The following is a 25,505-nucleotide window of genomic DNA, read 5'->3' on the forward strand; positions in this document are numbered from 1 at the left end:
GTGAAACAGTTTTTACAAAAAATACAAAAAGTAGCAAAGTGTGGTGTACATGCCTGTAGTCCTAACTACTTGGGGGGATAAAGTGGGAGGATCGCTTGAGCCCAAAAGTTGGAGGCTGTACCGGGCCTTGTTTGTGCCACTGCACTCCAGCCTGGGTAACAAAGCGAGACCCTGTCTTAAACAAACAAACAAAACACACATGAAAAAAAAAAAAAACAAAAGAAGTAAAACCAAAGATTTACTTCTTACAGTTCTGGAGGTTGGGAGTAATAGGTCAAGAGGCCTACATTTGGTGAGGGCCTTCTTTGCTGCATCATCTCATGGTAGAAAGAAGAAGGACAAGAGAGAATGAACACATGAGAGAAAGGGATTAAACTCAAAATCTTAAACCCTTTTAAAAGCAGTACTAATCCATTTATGAAGGTGGAGCTCTTATGACTTAGACATATTTCATTAGGCCAAATTCCCAATAGCATTGCATTGGGGATTGAGTTTCCAACACTTGCTTCTTGGGGGACACGTTTCAGCCACAGAACTCCATATGCAAGTAGGTTTCAGCAAAGACACCTTTGCATCCACCTGACAACTGAGGTTTAACCTGACAACGGCCTCTGACAACTGAGGTTTAACCCACATTTCTTCCTACAGCATCCAATTAAGTTTATTTAAACAGTAAAAGTATGGAATTGCTTGAAAATATATATAATTCTACTATATATAATTATATATGCATTTCTATATACTTATATATACATATAATATATACTTATATATACATATATACATATATAATATATACCTATATACACATATATAAATATATACTTATATACATATAAAAATATATATCTATATATAATATATACATATATAAATATATATCTATATATTGTATATGCATATACAATATATAGGTATATAAATGCACATATATAATCTATCATAAGGTCATACAAATAAAAGGTATATTCTATGTTTCATTATCTGACATAAGTTTTATTATTTATTTTCTATCTTTTTCAACTAAAATCTAAGGTCCATGGTTACAGAAATTTGCATGGAATTTTTGCTTCGCACACAGTATGCTGGTAGGCAAATTAAGAAGATTAACTGTAGGTAAAGAATTGGGCCAAAAATACAAAAAATACTCAATAAATATTGGTTCTGATTGTGCTTAGAGTGACAACAAAAACCAAATAATTTAGGTTAAATGGGATTTTTACATGATTTACTTTAAAAATGAGAAACTAGGTGGCATGTTGCTGAAAAGCATAGAGAAAACAGCTTCTTCTTGGTGCACTGTTTCTGTTAAACACCAGTTCATTCAAAGCAGCTCCTCTAGCTTCAGCTATCATGATATTCCAGCCAGCACAAAGGAAGAAGCAAAAGAAGAGTTTATTCACTCCTTTGAAAGAGATAGAGAAATCAGAAGGAATAAGTAATTTAGGAATAATATGATGATCAGTTTGGCTTAAGGCATTTTGAGTTCAGGGCACTGGTAGAATATTCAAGTTACATACTCATGAATTAATCAATAAATAAAATCTTAAAAGCCAGTTTTGTTGTGAAAAAATAGATTTCAAAGTTATTCATATTTAACAGTTAGAGTAGATAAAATTACCAAAGAGTTTTATAATTCCTGCTGGCTTTAAAACTATTATTGAAGGAGAAGGTATTTTATTTCACCTTATGCTATTCACAGTACACAGTGCCTTGTATTTGATGAATTCTAAAGATATGCAGAAATACATATATGCACACGTGATTAATGAATAAAAGTATTTTTAAGCAAGGAGATATTGATTAATACTAAGTAACAGAGTGCATCTCAAACTCATTGCATTTTAAATAAGCCATAGAGCGTATAAAATATTCTAATGCCCAGATCACTCCCCTAGACCTATAAATCAGAATCTTTAGGAGTGGAATACAGATATAGTTAGAAAATCTCCATTAGCACCACCAATAAAAAATAAAATAAAATCTTTGGTGGTTTTTTTTATGTTAAAGAATATGGGGAGACTCAATGTTTATTTGGCATGAGGCTAAAATTTATCTGATTTGCCAAATGAATGAATTCACACGTTTCTTAAATATAATTTTATTATGGATGGGCTATATAATTTCTATAAATTTAAAAAATATTCATAAGGAAAGATTAAAATATAGAATTATTGCCAGAAATTAAGTTTTTCATAGAAAAAGAAAAACTTGCTATTTTAACATGATTTTCTAAAATGTAACTTTGCTAACTGACTATCCAATGACATGTATCATGGCATAGCCTATTAACTAAGTTGCTTCTTAGTTTTTAAAATAAAATCTAATAAATTACTATTTTAAAAACATCCTCACTGAACAAATGAACTGTTTTAATAGAATATTTTTTAATCTACTTATTTTAAATGGCATACATATATAATCCATTCTATTCCTTGTTAACTCAAATGATATATTTTTATATTTTATCCATATTTGTGTTGTCTTTTTCTCTAATTTTACTTTTGGCCAGAAGAAAAATAAATTTTTTCAAATGTTAAAACATATAATTTGATTATATTCTCCAAATAAATAACTTAGGTTACTAAAATTACATTATGTTTGGAAATTGGAATCATCTCCGTGGTTTAACATAAATTATCAGAATCTGTTATGACACATTTTATGAGGCTTTTTTGCATTTTATTTTTCCTGCTCACTTGAGATTCAGATACATCTGGCAACTCATTTAAGTCAATGACATTTATTAATCACTTCTCATTATTTCAGTTATGATGTATGAAGGCTTTCACTCTTGTGAGATTTCAAAAGTATCTAAAACTGATGACTCCCATCTCCTCATTTAAAACCTATTATGAAATGCTCCCCTGAGAAAACAGCCACCTATGTCCAGCTTACGGTCATCTAGAATTCCTGACTGTAAATCTGAAATTTATTTACCTTCCATTCCTATGTATTCATTATAATGGTCTTCATAAATAATTGGCCTCATTTTTTTGTTAATATTGCTTTTAATGTAATGTACCGATTAAGTCAATTAATCAAATAAAAATCTACCTTTTCTGCATGTTAGTTCAATTTTTGAATTGGCTGACATCAAGGAACCAAGTAAAACTGTTATATCACAAACAGAACGCAGATATCCAAACATCCATAAGGAAACAAGCAAATAATATTTGTCATCAATTATGTCTTCAGGATTGTACATTTAACACAAAATTATTTTGAATAAGAAAATGTATAACTATAGGGAATATGTTAACTGATACTGTATCATACAAGATATTATTTGAGATAGCTTAGATCATTTTTAATGTTTTTTATTTTAAGAAAATTAAAATATAAATGAACAAAAAATCACTTAATCAATATTCTCATCTTGACCTCAAAAAAAGATGAATATGTTTTTGCATACTTCTCTCTCTCTCACTCTCTATATAACTGAATGTATATATACATATTATATATTATATACATATAATATACACACATACAATGCATATATATACAATTATACATGCAATGTATATACAATGTGTGTATGTATGCAATTATATATACAATGTATATGTGCAATGTATATATACATACATATGTGATATTGAATATTGATGAATGAAGTAGCACATTTCTTAAATATAATTTTATTATGGTTGAACTATAGAGTGATCAAAGCATTATATGTGTATTATATGTATTATATGTGTGTGTATATACATGCATGTGTTTATATATACATTCCGCTATATGTGTATATATACATTCAGCTATATATAATTAGAAAGGATTGATGATAGATAATTGATTGAAGAAAATCTTTAAAAAATAAGAAATTTCTGTGTGATCTATTCTTTAAATTTTCATCACGTAACAATCAAGTCCCTAGTTGGTACGTAACTAGTTGCAGCACTTTACAAGTTTCATATGTACAAAGTAAACATTTAGTGATTTTAGTAGACACTCAAGGATTATGAATATTTGTAACAACAGATATCAGTAATGATTGAAAACTGAAATAGAAACACAAATATTCTTAAAATAAAAGAACATTATGAACACAAGAAAATGATACATATAAAATGACAAATAGTGTTTTGCATCAAAATTAAGAATGATCAAAGCATTAATATTTCAGAATATTTACAGTTGACTAATAGATTTTATGCACTCCAGGTTTTTTTGACTAAATTGATTTGAGTAAACTAATATAACTTAAATATTCCTCTTACACTGAGCAAATATATAATTAAAATAAACTTACGTTAAACCTATATGTAACTATATATTCAGAGTATTTTCAGTAGGGAGAACCAAGATGAGTATGCTTAATTTTTAGAAAGGTCAGAAAACTCTGACATCTAAAATTATTATTCAAGATAATTAGATGTGCTCAGTCATCTGCGCAAGGGATGGTTTGTAAATGAGATGGGAGTGCTTCATGAATACATTGACAGAGAACATGAAATACTTCAGGAAGGCATCAATTGCTATAATTAAATGATATAAAATACGCTGGGATCTATTTACTTGTAACCTTCTTGGCATGAAGTAAGGACATTTTGCTCCTGAATTATTTTCACATTTTCGAAGGATCAAATGGAGGGTCAGTTAATATAGGGATTGATCTGATCCACTCTGTATACTTAGGGCAGCATTAATATTGTTTCTCTTGTTGGTGAAGTTTGAAACAAGTGGAAATGATGACTGAGTTGTACCCTCAATTGTGCATTACACTTTCATCAATGGTACATACCTGAAACCTGAGAATATGAGAAATTAATTCCCCCCACCAACAACAACCCATAATCTGAGGAAGTCTTTGTAAACCTCCCATTAAATATGGTAGCCACTAGTCACTTGTGGCTATAGAGCCCTTGAAATGTGACTAGTCTAACTAAAGAGACACTATAAGTGTAAATTAAACACAAGAGAATGTAAAGTATCTCATTAATAATGTTTCATATTGATCGTACGTGGGCATACAATACTTTGTGTATTATGAATTAAATAAAACAAATTTCTAAAATTAATTTCACTTAATTCTCTTTCAGTTTTTTCATGTGGTGACTACCAGTTTTTAAATTACACATGTAACTTTCACTAAGTTCTATTGTACAGAAGTCTTCTAGACCCTCTAGACAGAATTTGCTAGAAGTAAGTAAATTGATATTCAAAATGAACTCAAGAGCCTAAGGAAGATGAGACATTGGCAGAAGTTCCCTGAAAAATAGAATTGGTTGAATTTAAAGAAGGTAATCGATAAGCTTAGGGGAAGAATGTTTTGAGATTTCCTTTTTCTCCCTTCCCCAAGCTAATGGAGAAATTGAGAAAAAAAAAAAAAAAGTTTAGGAACGATTTCATGAAGGAGAGTTACAAAGACATTCAAGTCCAGTAGCAAAGGGAAGTGTAATGAGGGTGTTATTGGTGAAGGTAAGATTTTCCTCCTAGACTTGACAATATATATGAAACAATGAACAAAGAGACCAAAGCATAAATCTTGCACAAAACAAAAACTGAGATTCTGGCTGGAGCAGCTCATACCTGGCACAGCCATATTTTGTGAGCATTCTATGAGCCAGAGGATGGCAAAAGCAGGTGCGTTCAAGGTGTTTTAATGAAACACTTTCCAAGAATCTGTGTTGACTCTTTTTGAAATTGAACTATACTTAAATATAAGAACAGGTCTTAGGCTTAAGATCAAATCCATAGGAGGTTTAAAAGAATATGTATGAATATATCATAGCAAGCAACCTCATAAAAACCAGCAGACCGGAAAAAACAAACAAACAAAAAAGATCCTCTAAGTATCTTATGGGTGTATCTTGTAGGTTCACTGTGTTGAACAGTAAGTCTCAGAAGCCTGTCATTGTTGCAGGGAATCCACACTATCTTGAAGGCATGTGTGGGTTTTGCCTTTATTAAATACAGTGAATGATAAATTGATAAACGTAAAGGTCAGAAATATTGTAAGGTGATCTCAGCTCACTGCAACCTCTGCCTCCCAGGCTCAGGTGAGTTCTCTTGCCTTAGCTCCCGAGTAGCTGGGATTACAGGTGCCTGCCACCATGACCTGCTAATTCTTGTGTTTTTAGTAGAGACAGGGTTTCACCATGTTGCCCAGGCTGGTCTTGAACCTCCTTACCACCTGCCTCGGCCTGCCCAAGTGCTGGGATTACAGGCATGAGCCACCGCGCCCGACGGAGGCTTTTTTTTTTTTATCCCCTTGAGACAGAGTCTTGCTCTGTCACCCAGACTGGAGTGCAGTTGCGCAATCTCGGCTCACTGCAACCTCCGCCTCGCGGGTTCAAGCAATTCTCCTCCCTCAGCTTCCAAGTAGCTAGTATTACAGGTGCCCGCCGCCACACCTGACTAATTTCTGTATTTTTAGTAGAGACGGGGTTTCACCATGTTGGCCAGGCAGGTCTCCAACTCCTGACCTCATGATCCTCCCGCCTCACCCTCCCAAAGTGCTGGGATTACAGGCGTGAGGCACCGCGCCCGGCCGGAAACATGCATTTTAGCAGGAGAATTTATTAAAACGCATTTGGACATAAACAAAAGGAATTACACTTGGAAGAGGGCCAGAAGGGCAACTTGAGAGCTCCAAATCCGCTGTTCAGCTGTTGACTTCGGGTTTTCTACGTTGGCACGTTTGGGGGCAGGGGATTACCTCTCTCCTCCCTCGAATTTTGCTAGGGTTCACATGTGCAGTGGCCTGCTGGCATTTGCAAAGGGGCACATACACAGTGTGTTTACTCAAGTTATGCACGTGCTCATTTGACCATTTTTCACTTACCAGTCAAGTGTTCCTGGAGGAAGGTCATACACCACTTACACACCACCATTTTGCCGTTTAGTGCGCATGCCTGAGCCCACGTATCGACTCCTGAGATCTTACTGGGAAGGGCTGATCACCAGCTTCCAGTATTTTGTAACTATTGGGAGACTGCCATTGCCTGGCGCTGGCTGTGAGCAATTATTATTTAGAGAGGCAGTTTAACAACGCCTGACCCTCTCCTGATGGTTGCCTGACGTTTATGGTGGGAGAAGGGGGTTGGGGGAGCTCTGCTGCCCTGCTCACATCAGCCTATCTTCCTACTCTAACAATCACACCTCTCAACATCTCTCATCTAAATTAGTTATATTAATAATTTTATGTCAATATCCTCTTTACAAGTAATATTGTCTCTGTTCCTTTTGTCCAAGCTGAAACAATGCCTTACCTTTATGTATATCAATTTATCATTCATTCTATTTAATAAAAGCAAAACCCACACATGCCTTCAAGATTGTACGGATTCCCTGCAACCAATGACTGTTAGGATTCTGAGACTTACTGTTTAAGAAAGTGAACCTACAAGATACATCTATAAGATACTTAGAGGATCTTTGTTTTTTCTGGTCTGCAGGTTTTTATAAGGTGGCTTGCTGTGATGCATTCATAAATATTCTTTTAAACCTCCTATGGATTTGATCTTAAGCCTAAGAGCTGTTCTTAAGTATAATTTTCCCTCTGGAGAGACTTGGAATGAGAAAGTGTTTCATTTTTTTAATACAACAAATCCTGGCTCCATTAGTTTTAACTTTTCTTAGTTGATCTTTCTCCTCTCACACTTTTTTTTACAGTCAGTCAAACATTAGGTATTATTTTCAATAATCTTCCTGAAAATCCTCTTAGCTAGATCACCACATTTATTTTGTACATTTGTGTTTTCTATTTATAACTACTACCTACAAAGTGTTTCCTTTCCTCCAGATTCCATTTTCTTTTTTTACTTTCTGTTAAGCCATTACTGATAGTTTTCTCAAGCCTTTTAGGCTTCTCCTAATACTAACCCCAAGGGTCTTCCAGCTTCTGCCTTTTTCTTTTCTCCAAAACCAATGCCTCTTGTGTCACGTTTCCCCAGCTGCTTGGCACTCTGTTACAAAAGCAGTACTGCAGTAATAAGCCTCTTTAAAACTTAGCCTATTTGAATAACAGAAAATATACACATATTTTAGTCCATGAATTTGAATTTAGGAAGGGTGCAAAGAAAGTAATTTGTGTGTTCCATGGAACGTGAGCTGGGCAGCAGAGGACCATTTACAAAACCGTTCACCGACACATTGGCAAATTGGAGTTGATTGACAGCTGGGAGTTAAGCCAGTGAGTTTAGTATCAATTCTCTTTGTCAAGTTGGTGAAATGTCTTTCTTTACCTAAATTGTTGAGGTTTTTGTTTGTTTGCTTGCTTGGTTTTCTGAATGACTGCTGATTTTAGCCCCATGAGCAGGGGCAAGTGCAGTTATGGCCCCAACATTTGAAATGGCACTGCAGTCTATAAACATGTATAAAATATTTTCCCTAATTCATCACATACTTTAAAATTATACTCACAGCTCACTGTGGACTCTACTTCCTGGGCTCAAGCAATCCTCCTGCCTCAGCCTCCCAACTAGCTGGGACTATAGGCACCTGCCACCCTACCCAGCTAATTATTTTATGTTTTGCAGAGATGGGATATCCCTATGTTGCTCAGGCTGGTCTCAAACTTGTGGGCTCTAAGCAATCCTCCCACCTGAGCCTCCCAAAGTGCTAGGATTATAGGCATAAGCTACTGGACCTGGCCAAAAAGTATTTTTTATTTATTACTTCATTATTTGTTTTCTTATATTCTTTAGCCCCTCTTATTATTTCTATAAAATTGTTCACTGCTCATACATCTTTGTATAATCCTTTAAAATATATTATTTTTGATTCTTCTATTTAAGGTAACTGTTTTGTTAACCTGATTAGTAATTAAGTCATCTTGAACACAAAAATCTTAATTTTGTAAAACATATTTTGTATTTTAGACAAGTCCTTGTTTTCTTAATTCAAATATCACCATTTTGCTATTTGTTATCTATATTGTTATTATAAATTGATTCATTTCTTAGAAAGTATTTATTTCTTAAATAGGAATAACTCACAATTGCATTTTCTCCTCAATTAAGTTTATTCAGATGGAGATTAGACTATTTTGTGTCCAGCTACATCCCATCAATATTGTCAAAAGAGGCTAAATTTATTTGAGCTTATAGCAGAGACTCTGGTACAAAGAATATTTATAGTTTTCCCATATTTTACTATGAATACAAATTGTCTTAATATATTAGCTTTCTAAACATACATTGTAAAATATAACAAATGTAAGGCTGTCTGGCCGGGCACAGTGGCTCACGCCTGTAATCCTGGCACTTTGGGAGGCCAAGGTGGGAGAATCACGAGGTCAGGAGATCGAGACCATCCTGGCTAACACGGTGAAAACCCGTCTCTACTAAAAAAATACAAAAAAACTAGCCGGGCGAGGTGGCAGCGCCTGTAGTCCCAGCTACTGGGGAGGCTGAGGCAGGAGAATGGTGGGAACCTGGGAGGCGGAGCTTGCAGTGAGCTGAGATCACACCACTGCACTCCAGCCTGGGCGACAGAGTGAGACTTCGTCTCAAAAAAAAAAAATACCAAAAATTAGCCAGGTGTGGTGGTGGGCACTGGTAGTCTCAGCTACTCGGGAGGCTAAGGCAGGAGAATCACTTGAACCCGGGAGGCAGTGGTTGCAGAGAGCCGAGATCGTGCCATTGCACTCCAGCCTGGGTGACAAAATTTATATTACTCTTCCGTCACAGCCTTCCTTTTTTTTTTTTTTTTTTTTTGATGGAGTCTTGCTCCCCTGTCACCCAGGCTAGAGTATTTGAACCCAGGAGGCAGAGGTTGCAACGATCCGAGATTTCTCCACTGCAGTCCAGTCTGGCAACGCAGTGAGAGAGACTCCATCTCAAAAAACAACAACAACAAACTTCCTCTCTACATCCTTTAATTTTTTTTTGCTCTAATTGTGTTAAGTTTCAGTAATATTTTTTTAAGGATGCACACAATTCAAACTAATTCCAAAGTTGTCACTCTTCCCCTATTTTAACCCATATTATTGAAGTGTTTATTTATTTATTTATTTATTGAGGCAAATACTTCCCATCTGTTTCTCTAGTACCTGTAATTGGCACTTTGTGTCAAATCAGCCTGCTGGGTAAAGTGCTCAAACTTGAAGAGTCTTATTTAAAGTGCTCCCAGGAAATTCAGTTATTATAAATAATCTACAGAATTCAAAAGGCGCGTATGACCCAATGTAAAAGAGACAACATCAGCTTGCTGCAAAGTAGAATAAGTTTGAAGAGAACACCCGTAGTTGACTGAATTTTTTTGTCTTTTTTTTTCCTGCCTAATAATTAGTTATTTGTTTCCTTTATAATTTTCCTCTGGTACACATGACACTTAGTGAACAAGAGTGAAAACAAATCACAAACAAGATAATAGTAAAATAATGAAAATTGCCCCTATTCTGTTTTCATTTTCTCTGTAGTCTTTAATCAGGTTTATTTCATATGGCTTCTTAAATGAACTATGGGATGTTGTTCAATGCAATGTGTGGTAGTGAATATAAACAGCAAACGATACAAATGAACTGTCTTTCTTAATCTTTTTGACGTGCTCAACTAGGAGGGTTATGAGGGAAAATAGAACTAATGCAATAAACATAAGGAAATAAAAAGAAAGGAAAAGAAAACAGGAACAATAAATTCAAAGTGAATCAGACATGTGCTCATAAAATGCTTCCTGGCAATTTCACTACCAGTCATCAGAATGTCTGAGGAGCAGCAAAATTTGAGACGGAGTCTCGCTGTGTCACCCAGGCTGGAGCGCAGTGGCGCCATCTCCGCTCACTGCAAGCTCCGCCTCCCGGGTTCATGCCATTCTCCTGCCTCAGCCTCCCCAGTAGCTGGGACTACAGGCACCTGCCACCACGCCTGGCTGATTTTTTTGTATTTTTAGTAGAGACAGGGTTTCACTGTGTTAGCCGGGATGGTCTTGATCTCCTGACCTCATGACCTGCCCGCCTGGGCCTCCCAAAGTGCTGGGATTACAGGCGTGAGCCACCGCGCCCGGCCTGGAAGAATATTAAATTCATTTGTTCATTGTGATATCTCTTTACTAACATAATCTCAAGACTGAATAAAAATATTTCAGAATGATAAATAGCATAAAAATGTAAATATAAATTAATGAAAAAATTGATGTATTTATCAATTGTTCAGCCCACAATATTGTGGTAATTATTATGTTAAATGATAATTAAAACTACTATGATATTGGCATTATCAGAAGAGCAATCATTAGATCCCTTACATCATCATAACCATCAGATACTTGGTTGATACATTGAGGGTAACTGGTTTTATGAACATGAATATTAAAGTCATAATTAGAAAATTTGTCTTACGGCAATAGTCAATATCTCTTTTCAACTCCAGAATCTTATAATAGACAATATTTTAAAATATTTATGTAATCTATATGATAAAGTAAAATATGTGTGCCAACCATCTGAAAAGTTTACTAAATTCTACGTGGTTTAATAATTTATATGGAGAATTGATGTTTTTCTCATATTTAAGTATCACTGTATGTAATATTCACAATATTGTACATCATATTTAAAGCTGTGCATGAAAACCTGACTCAAGTGCGCCAGAAAGCTGTTGACACTCTTATCTTCCTGCTTTGGTTTAGTTTTTGCTAGACTGTTGATACCCTTATACGAGTAACTCCATAAATCAATGCAGATGACAAATTCAAGCAGCATTGCTACTTTGTGTTCTCACTCTGTGTATTTTCTTATATTTGACTCATGCTTACTATAATATTGGGAGCTGTTTTGATATAAAGTCTTATTTCTTCCAAAGTCTGTGATTTTAATATTAGGAATACAAAGAACTAAAGTGAATTATAACATCTACAAAACCGTTGGGCAGTATAGCACATTTTGAAGTCATGTTCAATATAATAATAAATTCATCAAATGTTTCATTTAAAAATCTTTCAGTGACTGACTTCTTTGGCATTGCCAGTGAAGTACTTACTTCAATGGTTAGAATATGTTAATATTCTTCTTCTTACAGGAAAATCTTCCTATTGCAACTTGAGAGGCTCAAAAGTAACCCTTTCTGTGTTTCTCATAAAATATTAAAGTTTAAAATATTTTCTCACCTGTTTTCAATTTGGGAAAAAAGTAAAAATGGAAATTTTATAAGAAATCATTAGAAATATGGAGATTATTGTTATTTGTGCAAACTCAATTGAAATCTATCTGTAAAGGTAAAACTGCAAGGCTGTCAATTAAAAAGCAATAAACATAATGGATTGTACATAAGAAGTGTGGAGAACCCACTTTAGAGGTTTAGATTAAAAAAGAATGAGGGGAGTGTGGTAGCTCAGAGTACATAAGGGTTTGAATGAGGTCTTTCTCATTTTAACCATTCTAGGACTTGTTAGCAATGTGATCCTACTTCTACTTAATCTTTTCTCTGATTAGAGGCATTTGAAAGAAAAAAATAGGCATTTCTCCAGTCAATCTCTGAGCTCCACTTGTGTTCTACAGTAAAACACATTTTTCATTCCCTTCAAACACTACTGCTAGTGCAACATATCAAAATATAACTTAAGTATTTGATTAGCACTGTATTGGTTTCTTATTGCTGCTGTGAAAATTGTCACAAATTTAGTAGCTTAACACAAATCATTATCTTACAGTTCTGGAGGTCTGAAGTCCTACAGGCATCTCACAGTGCTAAAATCAAGGTCACGTTCCCACTGGAGACTCAAGAATCTGTTTACTTTTTTCAGGGGTGGCACCTTCTATCCCTTGGCTTTATGGCCCTTTTAGGCAGCAACAGCACCACTAAGACCTCTGCTCTGTCTTTGTTATCTCCTTTTCTGATTTCCTATTTCTCTCATAAAGACTTCTGTGATTACATTGGTCCTGTCTAGATAGTTCAGAATGTTCTCTCCATCTCAGGATCTTTATATTAATCACTCCTATAAATTCCCTTCTGCTGGAGATTAGGTATTAAATGTCTTTGCAGAAGTTAACACTATTCTTACTACCACGTGAATTATATGTTTAATTTTATTTACTAAGTCAGTGTAAGATGCCAATGGTTTATACTCAACAGATCACACCTGACCTTGTCTTTTTTTTTAATTTTTTCAGAGACAGGATCTCACTCTCAGGCAGGCTGTGATCATGGCTTACTACAGTCCAGAATTCCTGGGCTCAAGGAATCATCCCGCCTTAGCCTCCCACAGCCTGCCTTTCTTCCCCCCTACGTCTTTTAAAAAATATGTATTTCATACACTTGGCTTTCTACTAAATTTCTGTTTTTAAGATGAGAGGTTTGGCAGAGTTAAGCTATTAACCAATTAAGCTATTCTTCAGGGTTAAAAAGAATGACAGAAAAATTAATGATTATTTATCAAGATTATTTTAACCTCAAAAAACTAGCTGTTTCACCATTAAAGTTATTTCAGAAAGATCCCTTAGTTCTCTTTCTTCTTTCTGGTTCTCTCTCTCTGTCCTCTTAGAAAATTATCTTTTACCAAATTTTGTAGATACAGAAGCAATACATATAATTAGAACCAATGTTATTATATACTTTTATGATCATATCATTCACATAAACTATAAATTATGAATAAAATTATTGCATTGTAAAGTAAAAAAATTAATCTAAATAAAAAATAAAGATTCACAACAATATTATGTCGTTATGCCTTCCTAATTGTCAGAAAATGAGAGTTGCTTTTGATCAGGCCCTATCACTTGCATTTTCTTGCCCTTCCATGTTTGTCTTTCCTCCAACACCCTCTTTCAGCATCTCTGTAACTAATACACAAAGGACTACGAGCAATCCTGAATCCAACAGAGTACGTCTCTTCATTTCAGGCATGTTGCATTTCAGTAATTGTAATTTCTCCATAGTAATTCCCTAAAACTAAAAGAGCCACCTCAATATTCCACATCTTTTAAAGAGCAGAACAAGTCGTATTTCCTTGATAAAAACTTCCACACAGCTTCTAAACTGCATCAGTCTCCTCTTTCTTGGGTCTCCTTCAGAAACACAAGTTATTTTTTTCCTAGTTACGTACTTTCTCACACTGTATTATTACTGCTATGACTCTTTCTCTAAGCTCTGTGAGGACTGAGCTCTTAAACTGTGCTTTTTAAAATCTGAACTAACATCAGTCAAAAAGTTAGGTATGTAGAAAACCAAAAAATCTCAATATATATGGTAAGGAAATAGACCTCATTAATTTATAATTTTACATAGTGTTATTTTCTCTCCAAATATTTTTCTGTGGTATTGAGTAATACACTATCAAAAACAACTTTTCTGGAAGTAATTTAATTGCCTCTAGTTGATTAATGTTTATTTTTAATAAACATATTACTCATATTCTGAACACAAAACATTTTAACACAATCGTAATCCTATCAATATTTTTAAAGACAATAATCCTTTCTTTTCTATTAAACATAAAACTGACATATCTTTAGATGAAAGTAATGAGAAATATATACCTATTAGCATATAGAAAATGTCAATCACTATTTCTAAAGAAATTTTAAGTAAGCAACTCTTTTATATGTAGGTTTGAGAGAGTTTCTTGTAATTTAGGTGAGATCCTCCTACACGTTTCTTTTATTGCTTTCTTTAGATGAACGCTAGAAATGTGCAGATCTAATGCTAATGTATTAAATTATTATTCATTTAAGATATTCCAAGTATTGTAGGTTTTCTTCTTAGTAAAGTCTGTAGTTGATGCATTAACGTTTATTACAGGTAGTCACCTATGTAATGGCACTCAGTTTGAAAAACATCAAGTTAATTCCTGATTGTCAGAGGTTACTTAGTATCTCTAATGTATTTTAAAAGATGACCTCAATTCAAGAAAAATGTCAACATAATAATTTAAAGAATTTTGCAAAATATCTAAAGATGGTTTAATCAGGCCTGAATTTTTCCAACAATGTAGTCAAAACACTGCTCAAATCTGGTAGGAGAAATGGCAGTAACATTTCTTTAATTTTTGTTCTGTTAAATAAGTTGCCAAGATAAGACTTTTTCTCTTGTCACTTTTCGTCATATTCTTTTTTTGTTTTTTTTTGGAGACGGAGCCTTGCTCTGTCGCCCAGGCTGGAGTGCAGTGGCCGGATCTCAGCTCACTGCAAGCCCCGCTTCCCGTGTTCCCGACATTCTCCTGCCTCAGTCTCCCGAGTAGCTGGGACTACAGGCGCCCGCCACCTCGCCCGGCTAGTTTTTTGTATTTTTTAGTAGAGACAGGGTTTCACCGTGTTAGCCAGGATGGTCTCGATCTCCTGACCTTGTGATCTGCCCGTCTCGGCCTCCTAAAGTGCTGGGATTACAGGCTTGAGCCACCGCGCCCAGCCCGTCATATTCTTAAAAGATTGTGGCCAGAGTATGTTCAAGCCTAAATTCAATAAAATATATTAAACATATTATGTTTATATTTTTGTGAATGTTGATCATTTTTTGTTATTTGAGATTATTCACATATATACAAATCAATCAAAGTATTTTAAGGTGAAAAAACTATTTTTGTAATAAAAGACAGTTTGTGTAACAACGTGCTTACATTTTTCAGATTTCAGTTTAATAGTAGTTGATTTCTAATTCCATTCCCAGGAAATCACATTATTTTAAGTCATTCCTTATGCCACTTTTCACTATTTTTGCAGGTACTGCTCTGAAGTCGCCATGACCTCTATCTAACCTAGATGGCTGCAATACCTACTACAGCTTCTCCCTGCCTTCACATTTGCTCCTCTACATTCTGTCCTCAACAAAGCAACCAGAGTGATTCACTTAAAACATACAAGTCACATCACGTCACTTCATGTTACTCTGAAGCTCTAATAGATTTTCATCTTCTCAGGATGGAAATTAAGAGTTATTAGAATACCATAAAGAGGCTATGTTATGTGTTCCCCAAATACCTCCCCCCTCCTATACTGGCTTCATATTATACTCTCACCCTTTCTCTTTCTGCTCTAAGCTGTTAGTTGTCTTGCTGTGTCTCCACTATAAAATATATGTTGCTAACTCATGGCCTTTATGTATATGGTTCGTTCTGATAATCTTCTTCCTCAGGTAATGTTTCACACTCATTTTATACTTCAGGCATTTCTGCTATATGTCGCCTATCAGTGAAATCTACACCGGCCATGTATAGCATGCCCCACCCCCTAACCTTGCCTTGGCACCATCTCCCCAATTTATTGCTTTAATTTTCCTCATACAGTTCATTGCCACTTGACTTGACACATATTTACTCATTATCTGTTTATTGACAGTCAATCACCGGTAGAATATTTACAGAATAAATATGTATTAAATGAATGAATAAATTAATACATAAAAGACAGGAGTTGAGTTTTTCTTTTATACCAGAAGCAGATAATCTAAAGCCCTCAGACTAAATCTAGCCAGCCATTTGTTTTCTATAAGTACATACAATTTTGTTGAAAAGAGTCCTCCAAATTTGTTAACATATTGTTTGTGGCAACTTTCGTGTAATGGCAGAGTTGAATAGTTGTGAAAGAATGGGAAGTTAGCAAAGACAAACATGTTAAGTGCCTCCTTAAAGAAAAGGTTTGCTCTCCTTTTAACTTTTGTTAAATCTTCATATAAATGACCTTTATTCTCCTACTCTTCTTTTTCAAATGGGCAAGAGTAGCTGTTTTTGTATCATTCAATATTTTCAGCAAGTAATTGAAATAAGATTTTGATAATTTGTGGGAACCAAGATTTACCTTAGATAAGGGAACGTACTTCTAGAATCACAATTTTCACATGAAAATTGGTGACTGCAAAATGAGAAGTTTCATATTTCTGTAACCATTCTCTGGGAAATATTCCATAACTATATCTGATAAAACTGATACAAAAATACCACGGGCTAGCCATTTAGTGAAAGGTGTTAAAGAGATCATTTGAAAAATAAAAGGGAAGCAATTTGGATGCAAGAGATGACATTTTACTCAGATATGTTGCCTTATCTTTCATCTTTCTGAACTTACATGGACAAGGACATGAGATGTTTAGTTCCACTGAGCAATTAAATATTTAATGAGAAAGAGCACTAAGTGGTAGGTAATGCTCTCATTGATTGTTTCCTAACCAGTTAGTAATTGCATATAAAAGTCATATATTAAGGACTTAATTAACAATACAAATTACTCTGCCAAAAATGGCATATCATTATCACAGAATTTATGTTGAAGCTGTCTTCATTTTCCCCTATGGTTTTGAAACTTAGTAGAAGAAAGGACTCTAAATTTAATTTGACTATTTCCATGGTTTTTTTTTTGTCTAAATCCATTTGTTTAATTGCTAAAGCCATGTATTCTTTAAGATCTGTGCTTATATGTAGAATATCTTTAGGGAATATGATTTACTGCCCTAGTTTCTGGAAAATGAACTTATATGATAAATAGGATGAAGTTCTTGGATGGAAACAATCAAATTGTCAATAATTTTACATTTAGTCTTAGGAAATCTATGCCATTATTAACAAATCTAACGAAAGAATACAATAAAAGAACTTTTATCTTAAAATTGACGATTTTGAATTTTGTGATACTCCCTCTGAATTCTCTTTATTTGGCTTAGTGTATTATTATAAATTGCCCTTACTTGTATTCCCTGTATACGTTAAGAAATATAACTTTTCCACCCATTCCAAAAGACTCCCTTTGTGGCCCAGACCACTAAACTGCTCTTTCTCTCAATAGTTAACCACTGTCCTGATACAGAATCAAGTCCTGGAATTTCTTTACGTTTTGTCAAGCAAATTTGTATCTTGAGACACCAGAATATAGTTTTCCCCATTTTTGCTGTGTCTAAATCTCCATCCTTTTCTTTTTTTTTTTTTTTTTTTTTTTTTTTAAGAAGCTGTAAAGTTTGCCTTGGAAAGTTTTCCTGAATCTGGGTCAGGCTGATTACAAACTCATGGTACACTTTAGTATATTTCAGAAAAGGATTTGATTAAAGTCTTCAGATGATTTCTTTTAACAGGAGTCTCAGTATATCTGCCTGCTGGCTTTTATTTTTATTTTTCTCCAAGCCATTTATTGCCTGCTAATTGTCCATTTCATCTTCCATTTGGTGTTAAAAAGTGGTTGCAATTTAATTCTATCTTTTTATTTTAATTTTTTCAGGTGGAATAATTTTACAAATTTATAATACTACCTTTCATCTGCTATTTGATTATCCAATGATACAGTTCATACAGGAAAGGTGGAAAAATCACCTCGATCCTTTATGTCATGTAATCAGTTTTCCAAAAGTGATTTGGATCACTGTTTTTTCAGCAGTTGATCAATTACTGGTTTTCACATTTATATGAACTCATGGATTTATGATGAGTTTCAATTCATTGTGCCTCTTATCCTTATTGAAGTTCAGTTTGTCCCATCTATGATGAGCAAAACATCAGAAGTTTGGCTCTTGAATTCTTCAGGCACGATCCTAGCAGTCATTGATAGCTTCCTTTCTGTCTGTTTTGTCAAGATGGTCTATATTCAATCCTGTACATTTTCTTCCATAGGCATGAACACATCTATTTCTCCACAAAACACGTTCTGTTTTAAATTGGACAGTACTACAACCTGAGTTTATTATATTTTCTAGTTCTTTTCAGGGGATTTAGGATTAAAAGATAAAGACAAAGTTACACAGATAAAACGCTTGTGAGGCCATACTGATATTTTCATCTTCATTTCCAATTCAAAATTATAAGACTTTTGCATGACTTCTTCTATATTACCTCTTTGTTGCAATTCACATAATTCTGGCTCTCAAAATAAAAGAGATGATAGAATGAGAATAGCCTGTAATTATTCATTTGCTTGGTTTCTCATTGTACATACAACTATCTCAGAATAACAATACTAATACTACCATCTCCAATTATGATTACTAACAAGAGTTTTGTTATTTTGTTTTGCATTTCTCTATTCTCCAATTTATATTATTTCAACATTGATGATTTGTATCTTCTTTCCTTGTTCCTGATCCGTCTGACTAGAAGATTATAAATTGTATTAATCTTCTCAAAGTATACATTTTGGGTAAATTGATGTTATTTATCTGTTGTTTTGTAGGGTCGAGCATTCTCAGTGTGACAGGTAGATCAGTGTGGCTTTCTCTCATGCTTTCCTGCCAACCTTGCTGACTTTATTTTATTTTTATTTTCTAGGCTTTCAGCTATTCATCCATTAAAGGTCAAACAAAAATTTATCCTCAATGTCTTCCCATGTATTTTTAAGATTGTTTTAAAATAAAATATATTCCTTATTTTAAAAGATTTTACTCACTTAAGACTACAAGTTAATTGCCTAGTGAAATTAAATATGGCTTGAATGTTTCTCAACAGATAGCTTTAAATAGGTAAGTTTACCAATGGTTCATTAAAAAAGATTTAGTTATATTCTTGAAATGTAACAATATAATTAATGCTTTAGAACAGTGCCTAGTACATGGTAGGAGATCAAGAAATGTTAGCAATATAATTTTCATCTTTTTTAAACTAAAAATGCCTATGTATGCGATGCTGTTTGTGAAATGCTTGTCATGTGTATTGTAAATTTTTTTTGGAAATAAATAACTCAGATGAAGTAATTGTAAAGTTTTCATGAATGTGACTTCCAAGCCAGTTTTATACTACAGTCGCTGAAAATAATAGGTATGTGATAGATTTTGCTTAGAAAACATTTCCAAGTTAACAGAATAAAACAGACAACCATTTGAAATTATTGTTAAAAGAAATCTATGAGATTGGGATTTATGCTAATATGGTCCCCCATTGTAACCCCAAGGGATCCACGTAGAAGCAGAGAATTAGCTATATTAGAAAGAAATAATTTCATAATGATTATTTTTTAAAGAAATAATTTCATAATGATTATTTTTTTAAATAATAATTTCATGTTTCATGAAACTATACAGGAATTTTGAAAGTGTTTTCCAAGTTAGAACTCAAAATATTTTTCTTTTAAAAGTGAAACTAAAAAGTTTGATATAATAAAAAATCAAATAAGTCCAATGTTTGACCTTTTAAAATTGAGACAATGATAAGAAAGAAAAGGTTATCAAAAAATACAGAGACAGAGTTGAAGGAAAGGATCATTTATGAAAAAAAGAAAACTCTGATACAAAAATAGGTATTAAGAAACTATAATGTACCATACAGTGTAATGTTTGGAAATAAAGTTAATAATAAATTAAATTTCCAAAGTATGGAAGTTTATATATTTTCATTGTATTTGTGAAAGAGAAACACCTATTCATTTTCATCTTTTTACTACATTTAAACAGTATTTTATATCATGTGTCCGCTGCTACTGACACTCATAAATTAATTAGTTTAAGATGACATTTTGAAACTTAATATCCACATTTTGCCACCATTAGGTAAAGGTTAAAATGATGTGTCAGAGGCTTCTTGGAGCAATTGAAAGGCTAGCAATAAGTAATAGTTCAAGCTTCATGACAGTTGATGCAGATTTCCTTGTGATCCCCTTCAAAACCACCAGAAAGTTTTATTATTTCCAACTACAGTTTTATTTTTCATACACTTTTCATGATTTCAACATTTTGTCTTAATCATAATCTTTTATAGCTAGACCTATTTAACTTTACATTAGTTTTACCTTGATCATTTTTATGTGCAAATTCTAAAGGAGATGTTTAACTATAAGTATTACTGAGCACATTACTTTCCTTAACTCTTAGCTTGTTGGGATCGGTCATCGGACCCGTTATCTGCTCCTGTCGCCTTAGCCTCCTAACTCTTAGCCACTATGTGTGAGTGCATCTCCATCCACATTGGCCAGCCTGGTGTCCAGACTGGCAATGCCAGCTGGTACCTCTACTGCCTGGAACATGGCATCCAGCTCCATGGCCAGATGCCAAGTGACAAGACAATTCGAGGGAGCGATGACCACTGAAAAGCATGTGCCCAGGGCCGTGTTTGTAGACCTGGAACCCACAGTTATTAACGGTTTACTCCGACACCTACGAGCCACCTCTTCCACCCTGAGAAGCTCATCCCAGACAAGGAAGATGCTGCCAATGGCTATGCATGAGGCCACTACATCATTGACAAGGAGATCATTGACCTCATCTTGGACTGAGTTCACAAGCTGGCTGACCAGTACACAGGTCTTTAGGGCTTCTTAGTTTTACACAGTTTTGTTGAACAGACTGGTTCTAGGTTCAACTCCCTGCTGATGGTATGTCTTTCTGTTGCTTATAACAAGAAGTCCAAGCTGCAGTTCTCCATTTACCCAGCAACCCCCATCCTCCAGGTTTCCACGGCAGTAGTTGAGCTCTACAACTCCATCCTCACCACCCACACCACCCTAGAGCACTAAGATTGTGCCTTCACAGTAGACAATGAGGCCATCTATGACATCTACCATTTGGTTAGCCAATGATACAGTTCATACAGGAAAGGTGGAAAAATCACCTCAACCCTTTTTATCATTTAATCAGTTTTCCAAAAGTGACTTGGACCACTTTTGGAAAGCTCAATATTGAATGTCCAAACTACACTAACGTTAACCATCTCATTAGCCAGACTGTGTCCTCTATCACTGCTTCCTTCAGATTTGATGGAGCCCTGAATATTGATCTAACAGAATTCCAGACCAATCTAGTGCCATATGCCCACATCCACTTCCTTCTGGCCACATGTGTCCCTGTCATCTCTGCTGAGAAAGCCTACCGTGAACAGTTTTCTGTAGTGGAGATCATAAATGCTTATTCTGAGCCAGTCAGTCAGATGTTAAGATGTGACCCATACTATGGTAAATGCATAACTTGCTGCCTCTTGCACCCTGGTGATATGGTTCCCAAAGACATCAGTGCTGCCACTGCCACTGCCACTATCAAAACCAAATGCAGCATTCAGTTTGTGGATTGCTGTCCCACTGGCTTCAAGGTTGACATTAGTTACCAGCTTCCCACTGTGGTACCTGGTGGATACCTGGCCAAAGGACAGAGGGCTGTGTGCACACTGAGCAACATCACAGCCATTGTTGAGGTGGGGGCTGACCTGGACCACAAGTTTTACCTGATGTATGCCAAGTTCCTTTGTTCACTATTCCGTAGGTGAAGGAATGGAGGAAGGAGAGTTTTGTGAGGCCCACGAGGACATGGTTGCCCTTAAGAAGGATTATGAAGTGATTAGTGTGGATTCTGTTGAAGGAGAGGGTGAGAAGGAAGGAGAGGAATACTAATTATCCATTCCCTTCAGCCCTGCAGCATGTCATACCCCCAGAATTTCAGCTTCAACATCAGCTGACAAGCATTCAGGCTTTTTGGTTAGATTGTTTTCACTCAGTGGTGATCATGTCTTTCCATGTGTACCTGTAAGATTTTTTCATCATGTCTCAAAATAAAGGCTTTAGAATAAAAAATGAATAAAATAAATAAATATGAATGTTATTCAATTACACAGGATACGTTTTAATTTCATGAAGAGATTAATGTAGCCCCTATAAGTAATGATAATTCACACCACTATTCACTGGATTTGGATACATAGTTATTTTACGTTTTGGCAAACATAAAATACGAGAAAGATCAGAATAGAAGATGAATGTATATTAATAAGGACAGTATTTTATGAGTACACAGGATCTGTTATATATCCCTATCCATTATGTAAGTTAATCTATCATCTATATCCAGGGTCTGCAAACAACATCCTGTAGGCCAAAACTGGCTTGCTGCTTGTTTTCAGAAATAAAGCTTTACTGAAACACAGCCATGCTCTTTTGTTTACATATTATCCATGACTGCTTATCTATTACAGAGGCAAAGTTGAGCGGTTATGACAAACCCACGAGCCATTTAAAATACATATAGCTGGCCGAGAGTGGTGACCCATGCCTGTAATCTCACCACTTCAGGAGGCCAAGGCAGGCAGATCACCTGAGGCCAGGAATTTGAGACCAGACTGACCGACATGGCAAAATCCCATCTCTACTAAAACTGTACAAAAATTAGCCAGTTGTGTAATTACAGCCAGGCATGCACCTGTAATCCCAGGTACTCAGGAGGCTGAAGCAAGAGAATCACTTGAGCCTGGAAGGTGGAGTCTGCAGTGAGCTAAGATAACACCACTTCACTCCAGCCTGAGTGAGAGACTGAGACTCTGTCTCGCATGAATAAATAAATAAATAATAAAATAAAATACATATTGTCCTTTGCAGGAAGAAGTTTTCTTATATCTAATCTGTAACATCAGTATTAATATATATATCGAATCATTTATCTAATCTCTTAATATATGTTCACATACATACACAGATTTGTATGCATACATATATACGTGTGTCTGAATGTATATATACATATGTATATATTTTTCTGAATATATTCATTCTTCCAAAAAGAGTTTCTGATGATACACATATTTGAAACAGAAATAAGATACAACCCTACAAAATAGAAGCAAGACAACAGGAAAAATAACAAAAACCAAAAAGAGCAATATTTTAAATCTAATGAATCATTCAATTTGAGCATTCTTTTGGTCTGAGATTTCTGGCAGATATGACAATAGACAAAATAATGAGCTACATTGTTCTAATTAGAAAATGTGGTAAATTAAAGCACATTCAAAAGAACACAAGAATAATTTCCTTCTTATATTCTTCTGTAGATGTATGGATCACAGTCAAGTTGACCATAGAAATATAATCTCTGTTATTTTGAAGATTTGAGCTTTAATACAGAATGCCTTATAAAGCATATTTCCTAAGGGCTTTATCAATCAACAAATTTATAATAAACAAGTTCACTTTATGTAATAGGAAAAAATCTATGACAATATAAGGAGACATATAATTTAATTGTGAAAATTAACATTTTTACATTTTCAGTAATAAAGGAAAATATTTGTAGTAACCTATTGAAATGGGATAAGTAAATATATATTTTGAGTGTCTTTTTTACTTTCTATATTTTTATGCCTGAATGCTAAAGTTAACATGTATTTTCACACACAAAAATGTCTAATATGAAGGGTTTATATAAATGAGTTTAGTAATATTTTGACTCCATTTAGCTCAGAAAAATGTTGAGTCTTAGATAAATTGTAAGGGTGAAAATAATACAAAAAGTAAGAACTGTTGATTGATGGTGTCCTCATCTTTCCCTTGTAAGAAAGAAAATCAATGCACTTATAATTTCTTATTTAGTTGCAATATTCTACAATAATATATTAATGTAATTTTGATCATCATGTTGACAACTCATGGATTACAGTTGACTTTATGTGATGTGACTGTTATAAATATTAGATTTCTATTTTCTCCATATTGCAATGAATAATCTTACGTATTAAGTAGAATAACTAGGATAAAAATGTGTTTTTCATTATTTCATATAGAGAAGTTGGTAAGCTTTATACACTTGTTATTTGTTGTTAAAATATAAAGAGACAGCTAAAGTGAAGAGAATAGAATCTTTTTTCTTCAAGAAACCATGGCTATTATTATTAAATAATTATCTGGCTAAGTATCGTAATGCAACAAAAAGATTTTGTAATGTACTCCTAATACTTAAGCGGAATAATAAAAAAAAAGTATTGCCTCACTTCTTAAAAATGTAAGCAGATATTTTACTACTGTTGTTAAAACTCTCTTTGGAGCCAGGCACAGTGGCTCACACCTGTAATTACTGCCCTTTGGGAGGCTCTGGCAGGTGAATCATTTGGCCAGGAGTTTGAGACCAGCCTGCCCAACATGGTGAAACCCCCCATCTCTACTAAAAATACGGGAAAATTAGCCAGGTGTGGTGGCATGCGCCTGTAATCCCAGCTACTTGGGAGGCTGAGACATGAGAATTGCTTGAACTCCAGAGGCACAAGTTATGGAAGCTGAGACGGCACACTGCACTTCAGTGACAGAGCAAGAATCTGTCAAAAGGAAAAAAAAAAAAAAACTCTTTGGCCAATTTGGCAGTACAACTGCGTCTACCACTGTGACATACTGTGTGAAAAGTTCACAGAGACCTGAATGTCAGTTTTCACAAGTGAGAAAGGAGACTCGGTATGATATGTTTATATATTGAATGGAGAAATGGCTTTTTTTTTTTTGAGACAGAGTCTCCCTCTGTCACCCAGGCTGGAGTGCGGTGACGTGATCTCAGCTCACAGCAACCTCTGCCTCCTGGGTTCAAGTGATTGTCCAGCCTCAGCCTCTCAAGTAACTGGGACTATAGGCATGTGCCACTATGCCCGGCTAATTTATTGTATTTTGGTAGAGATGGGGTTTCACCATGTTGCCCAGACTGGTCTTGAACTCCTGAGCTCAGGCAATCTGCCCACCTCGGCCTCCCAAAGTGCTAGCATTGCAGGTGTGAGGCACTGTGGCCGGCCAAGAAATGGTTTTTCTTATAATCTCCATTGGCCTGTCGTGATACCAATAGCCCTTTTTCTTTTTGTAGGGAATGTTGTTATTTAATGATTACTCCTCTTTTTAGGAAATGATATATGATCTACTTTCCCATGCTTGCTCCCTCTGTCACATTTATATGCTCAATACAAAAAAAAAAAAAAAA

General features: G+C 34.8%; 1 pseudogene; it reads left to right on the forward strand.

The window, feature by feature from the left end:
* The first annotated feature begins 20,734 nt into the window (after positions 1-20,734).
* Positions 20,735-22,174, forward strand: LOC100428464 (tubulin alpha-1B chain-like; annotated as a pseudogene).
* Positions 22,175-25,505: the final 3,331 nt, after the last annotated feature.

The sequence above is a fragment of the Macaca mulatta genome, chromosome 3, assembly GCF_049350105.2.
Source record: "Macaca mulatta isolate MMU2019108-1 chromosome 3, T2T-MMU8v2.0, whole genome shotgun sequence".
Classification (NCBI taxonomy): domain Eukaryota; kingdom Metazoa; phylum Chordata; class Mammalia; order Primates; family Cercopithecidae; genus Macaca; species Macaca mulatta.